The following is a 6,851-nucleotide window of genomic DNA, read 5'->3' as shown; positions in this document are numbered from 1 at the left end:
ACATCCAAATCAAATCAGCTATAAAAAATAATCCACTGTACTTATGGTATAGGAATATTCCAATTAAAATAGCAAGTAAAGGGGCACCTGGGTGGCTCAGTCGTTAAGCGTCTGCCTTCAGCTCAGGTCATGATCCCAGGGTCCTGGGATCGAGCCCCACATCGGGCTCCCTGCTCTGCAGGAAGCCTGCTTCTCACTCTCCCACTCCCCCTGCTTGTGTTCCCTCTCTCGCTGTCTCTCTCTCTCTGTCAAATAAAATCTTTAAAAAATAAAAAAAATAAAATAGCAAGTAAAGGGGCGCCTGGGTGGCTCAGTTGGTTAAGCAACTTCCTTCGGCTCAGGTCATGATCCCGGAGTCCCAGGATCGAGTCCCACATCAGGCTCCCTGCTCAGTAGGGAGTCTGCTTCTCCCTCTGACCCTCCTCCCTCTCATGCTCTCTGTCTCTCATTCTCTCTCTCGCAAATAAATAAAATCTTAAAAAAAAATAATAAATAAAATAGCAAGTAAAATCTAGCAGCCTGTTGAAGAAAATAGGGTGGTTGGTTTTTGGGGGTCTTTTTGTCCAGAATAAAATGGTTCATGACCCGTCCAATTTTTTTTTTAATGTAATGTATAAAGGTAGTGTTTTCACATTGAAAACTAGACCCTAAAATAACGATTTCCCACGGAAAGTAGTAAATGAGAAACTATTAAAATATATACATATTCAACTGCTGTGAAGTCACTGCAGTTATCCACTTAATCCTACCTCATGGGCTGCAGACACATTTGGAATAATCACCATCCAGTGGGTTCCACTTTAGCCTCACACTTTAGAAAATGATACATACTTCAAATAAGTTTTTGGGTTTTTTTTAAGATTTTATTTATTTATTTGACAGAGATTGTGAGAGAGGGAGCACAAGCAGGGGGAGTGGGAGAGGGAGAAGCAGGCTCTCCGCTGAGCCCAGAGCCCAATGCAGGGCTCTATCCCAGGATCCTGGGATCATGACCTGAGCCACCCAGAAGCCCCAGTTTTATACTCTTAAAGGACATACTATTCTGTGGTTGGGAATGAAGGAATGAAAAACTGTTAGGTAAGAGTAAAAAATGTAATTTTTTTTTAGTATAAAGGTAAGTTGGGTCATTTTATATTGGTTCTTATTTAACATATTAAAACACATGTACTAAGGCAAAAGGGCTTTCTCTCCCCATCTACCACTCACAAACACAATGACCCAGGACTTTACTATTTTATTTTTTTTTAAATATTTATTTATTTGAGAGAGAGAGCATGGGGGGGGCGGTCAGAGGGAGAAGTAGACTCCTCGCTGAGCGGGGAGCCCGATGCGGGACTCGATCCCGGGACTCCAGGATCATGACTTGAGCCGAAGGCAGTCGCTTAACCAACTGAGCCACCCAGGTGCCCAGGACATTACTATTTTAATCACAGGGCAGTTCAGCCCTTTCCAAAGAGATGTATTAATCTGATTACATTGTAGTTTATTCCCTAGTCCCACCCCCAACTCCCACTCCTTGTCTTTCATTCAGTTATGTGAAAAGGATCCAGGAAAAATTCAAGAAAATGCCCTACTCCAAATGGAAGAGGTCAGCTAATGGATGAAATGGAACCAAAGTGAAACTGTAAAAGGGGCAGTCGGTAGAGCACGCAACTCTTGACCTTGGGGTTGTAAATTCGCGCCCCACATTGGGTGTAGAGGTTACTTAAAAATAAAATCTTAAAAAAAAAGTGAAACTATAAGAAAAATAATTGACATGACAGGCCATATTAAAATTTTAAGTGACAACATAGAAAATTGGGTGGATATTATAATTACATTGGTTTTCACCTCCCAGTTATTTACCCATTTACCTCTTTTGTTTCCAGTTTGTGGCTATTATAAATGTGTAATATATTCTTTTAAAATTGAAGTACAGTTGACATTTGTGTAATACATTGTTTATTGAACTAGGGAGATTCCTGAGGTGACTCATTCATCCCTTCTATGAATGCAAAAAAAAAAAAAAATCACCTGTGTTAATTTACCTATTTAAGTACAACTGGTTTTGCTTTCATTTGTAAGCCACAACTGCACTATGACAGAGTCTGGCGGCTTTCGGGGGGTGGGGGGGATCTTTAGAATTCTTTTAGAACTCAGGAATGAAGAAATGTTGTATTAAGGGAATTGGTGAATTTTTATTTTTTTAAAGATTTTATTTATTTATTTGACAGAGAGACAGCTAGAGAGGGAACATAAGCAGGGAGAGTGGGAGAGGGAGAAGCAGGCTTCCCGCTGAGCAGGGAGCCCGATATGGGGCTCGATCCCAGGACCTTGGGATCATGACCTGAACCGAAGGCAGATGCTTAACGACTCAGCCACCCAGGCGCCCCAATTGGTGAATTTTTAAAGAGAATAAAGGACTGACTGTTCAGCCTGAAACAATCTGTTAATGACTTACAGCAAAAATGGAAAGTAGTTAGTTCCCTGTTTTCACTGATTGAACTAAAGGACATTATCACAGGTGATCTTAAGGCTTTAAGTTAATGAACAAATTCCTTAGTGTTAAATCCAAATTAGCTTGTGGTCAGTCAGTTCAAAACTTTTTTTTCCCCAAGATATGAACCCTAAAAAAATACCCTGCTTATTTTCATGCTAACATTTTTATTGAGGTTTTATATAGTAAAACGTTGTCAGTGTGTTCCAACCAAATACCACCAGGAACATTCCCTGTGGTCAAACAAGTTGGGTTTACTGCTCATTGCAGCGAAGGAGAACACACAACATTGGATTTGTGTTTATTGATTTAGAGAAGGTTTAAGGAAGTGAGGCTTTGTTCTGGATTGGATGTTGTCAGGAATCAGGGCAATTCTATAACTGCATATCTTAATTAATCTTATCCATAAGGAAGGAAGACTAAAGGAAGGCTAAAATTGTAATTGGTAAAGAAGTAGCAAATTATCCAGGAGTGTTTACCATTTTGTGGCTTGAATAATGTTCATGTGTTATCTGTTTAGATATGTTTAGATATGATTACAAGGTGATCTTGTTTTTGTCTTGATCCACTAGGATCCCAAAGTTGCCTATCTGTCGTTGATGTTATGTGAATTCATAACAAGATCTCGTTCACAGTACTAAGCTAGCTCTTACATGTCAGCGGCAGCTTCTCTTTCTCAACTGTATAAAGAGCATAAATCTTTTTTAGAAAAGATTTTATTTGAGCGAAAGAGAAAGCGTGTGCATGAGCAGGGGGAGAGAAGCCCAAGCAGACTCCATGCTGCGCACAGAGCCCCACATGGGGCTCCATCTCACAACCTTGAGATCATGACCTGAACCAAAACCAAGAGTTGGACGCTTAACCGACTGAGCTACCCAGGTGCCCAAAGAGCATAAATCTTAAGTGTACAGCTTGATGTCATTTTATCCACTTTATTGATTTATATACAATAAATAACACTTAGTGTACAGTTGAATTTTGAAAGGTGATACCCATGTAACTACCATGACAAGTATGATGCAGAACATTTCCATTGCTTGAGAAAGTTCCTCATGGCCTTTATAGTTAACCTCTCCCACCACACCTGGTCCCAGACAACCAATGATCTGCTTTGTCACTGTAGATTAGTTTGCATTTTCTGGAATTTCACAGAAAGGAATCCTACAGTATGTATTCATTTGTGTATGGCTCTTTCACTTAGAATGCTTAGGGCATATGGTTTTCTTGTGGGTATATTCCCAGGAGTGGAATTCCCCAGTTCTTAAGTTTATAATTCACCCTATTAGAAAATGCTAAACTGTCTTCAACAGAGGTCATTTCATTTTACATTCCCACAAACAGTATTGGAGTATTCTCACCAACACTTTGCATTGTCAATCTTTTTTTTCCTTCCCCCATCCTCAGCCTGTATGGTCAATCTTTCTAATTTTAGCTATTCTATTGCTTGAGTTGCAGTGTCTCATTGTGGGTTGTTGTTGTGGTGGTTGTTTTTAATAGGTTACATGCCCAACATGGGGCTTGAACTCATGATCCTGAGATCAAGAGTCAGATGCTGTACTGACTGAGCCAGGTGCCTCTCATTGTGGCTTTTTATTTTTTAAAGATTTATTTATTTGAGAGAGAACTAGTGCATGCGTGCATGAGTGAGGGGAGGGGTGAAGGGAGAATCTTCAAGCAAACTCCCCACTGAGCACAGAGCCTGACAAGGGGGCTCGATCTCACGACCCATGAGATCTGTGACCTGAGCTGAAACCAAGAGTTGGATGCTTAACCGACTAAGCCACCCAGGCAACCCCCTCGTTGTGGTTTTAACTGGCATTTCCATGATAACTTTAATGATGTTGAGCATCCTTTTGTGTGCATATTGGCCACTCTTTTATATTCTTTTTGAAATATCTAATAAGTAAGACTGAAGGTTTTTGTTGCATGTCAGTACTTACCACAAAACAAATAGGGCCCAGAGGTTGAGGTTCTGAATGTACTGGTTACAGCAGAGAAATCATGAGCAATATTGGGATACTGAAGAGATAGAAGTCTGAAGGATGATACACCTGAATAATGGAAAGGTAGAAGAACCTATTGTTTTTTAAAAAATATGACCTATAAGACAAGATATTTAGAGAGGAGGGACATCTTTCCCATAGTTGAGATTGACCTTAAGACTTGCTTCAATAGAGAGCTACACAAAAACTTACGGAATTGATGGAAATCAATTAAAATGAAACCTGAGGGGTGCCTGGGTGGCTCAGATGGTTAAGTGTCTGCCTTCGGCTCAGGTCATGATCCCAGCGTCCTGGGATTGAGTCCTGCATTGGGCTCCCTGCTCCGCGGGAAGCCTGCCTCTCCCTCTCCCACTCCTTGTGCTTGTGTTCCCTCTTTCGCCGTGTCTCTGTCAAATAAAATATTAAAAAAAAAAAAATGAAACCTGAATATAGAATTTAATGAATAGACACTTCCAGATTATTGGTTTTCCTTTCCTTTCAAATATGTCTTTATCAAAATCTCTTGCTCCTCCCACTTGAGATGAAATATAGGGTAAGAAGATAACCACCAAAATACGCTGGGATATGTAGTTTGTAGCATAGCAAATAGGAAGTCTAGCTTAAATTGTGTGTGTGTGCATGTGCTCATGTGTGAGCCAAAATCTGGGACCATGGCTTAAATCTGAACTGGGCACTGAATAATAGAATGATCAACTTTTTCTTTTTTTCTTTTTTCTTTTTTTAAGATTTTATTTATTATATAAATAAATATAGAGAGACACAGTGAAAGCAGGAACACAAGCAGGGGGAGTGGGAAAGGGAGAAGCAGGCTTCCCAGTTGAGCAGGGTGCCCGATGTGGGGCTCCATCCCAGGACGCTGGGATCATGACCTGAGCCAAAGGCAGACGCTTAACAACTGAGCCACCCAGATGCCCCTAGAATGATCAACTTTTTAGAGAGGCAAGCTGGGGCTCAGCCATATGAAACAAAAAGCTTCCCATAACAATACGATATATAATAATAATACACATGTATTAATATGAAAAGGATTTATTTGAAGTTAAATATTACTGTCTTATTTACTTTTGTCACATCCACACTATCATTTAAACAAAACTATAGGACTAGTTAACAGTAGCAATTAGTAATAATTATTAGGATTAAATAAAAATAAGAAACAGGCGCCTGGGTGGCTCAGTTGGTTAAGCGACTGCCTTCAGCTCAGGTCATGATCCTGGAGTCCTGGGATCGAGTCCCACATCAGGCTCCCTGCTCGGCGGGGAGTCTGCTTCTCCCTCTGTCCCTCCCCCCTCATGCTCTCTCTCTCAAATAAATAAAATCTTAAAAAAAAAAGAAAATACAAGTTTTTATACAATTTCTGTTCTCTGATTCAACAATTTAACTCTATTTTGAAACTTAAATTTTGTAGTCCATATTACTGTATATATATTTTTAAGTAATTACTATCCCCAGTGTGGGGCTGGAACTCACAACCCAGAGATCAAGAGTTGCATGCTCCACTGACTGAGCTCGCCATGTGCCCCATTTTTTTTTAAAGATTTTATTTATTTGACAGAGAACAAGCAGGGGGAGCAGCAGACAGAGGGAGACTGAGCAGGGAGACTGACGGGCCCCATTATTATACATTAAGACACAAAAATGTCAGGGGTGCCTGGGTGGCTCAGTCAGTTAAGCATCTGACTCTTGGGTTTCAGCTCATGATCTCCAGGTCATGAGATTGACCCCACACTGGGCTCCACAATCAGTGTGGAGTCTGCTTGAAGTCCTCTTTTTCCCTTTGCCCCTCCCCGCCAAATAAATAAAAAGAAAAAAAGACACAAAGATGTCAGACTTTTAAAAAAGAGAATGGAAATATAATAGAATCAATTAAGCATATATTACCTACGTACATGAAAAATTAATGACATGTTTCCTTCTATCCTTTGGTGTAACAGGATATTTTTACTCATCTCCTTTTCCAAGGAGAACTAAGAACTAAGACATTTTTCTTGTATATTGGTAAAAAGGAATATAGTCAAAACAGAATTCCCTTTGACTTATAGCTCTGCTCTTATCAAGCCCACATTACAGAGATTCTTGGTGTCAGCCCAAGGTGATGATATCAAATACCCTCTCAACAAAAGCATTTGAGCATGAACATACAGCATTTTACTTACAAGCAAGAGCATATTTTTAGACTTGTAGATGATCTCTGGGGCCCTGGAATGTCCTGCCTGATAGGAGTATCTTTGCTTGCTTGGGAGCTTTGGCCACCAGACAGTCTAGGCTGTGAGTTATGATGGGGGCTTTAGGACACACCATATCAGTTGTGAACTCTGGAGGAACTGGAGACTAAAGGTAAGAGTTTGAACCTTCAGAAGGAGCTGGAGACT

This window comes from Mirounga angustirostris, unplaced genomic scaffold (genome assembly GCF_029215605.1).
Source record: "Mirounga angustirostris isolate CCGP_5_RB_7025 unplaced genomic scaffold, mMirAng1.0.hap1 SCAF_16, whole genome shotgun sequence".
Lineage (NCBI taxonomy): Eukaryota > Metazoa > Chordata > Mammalia > Carnivora > Phocidae > Mirounga > Mirounga angustirostris.
The sequence above is the reverse complement of the archived record's forward strand: the minus strand, read 5'-3'. Positions refer to the sequence as shown.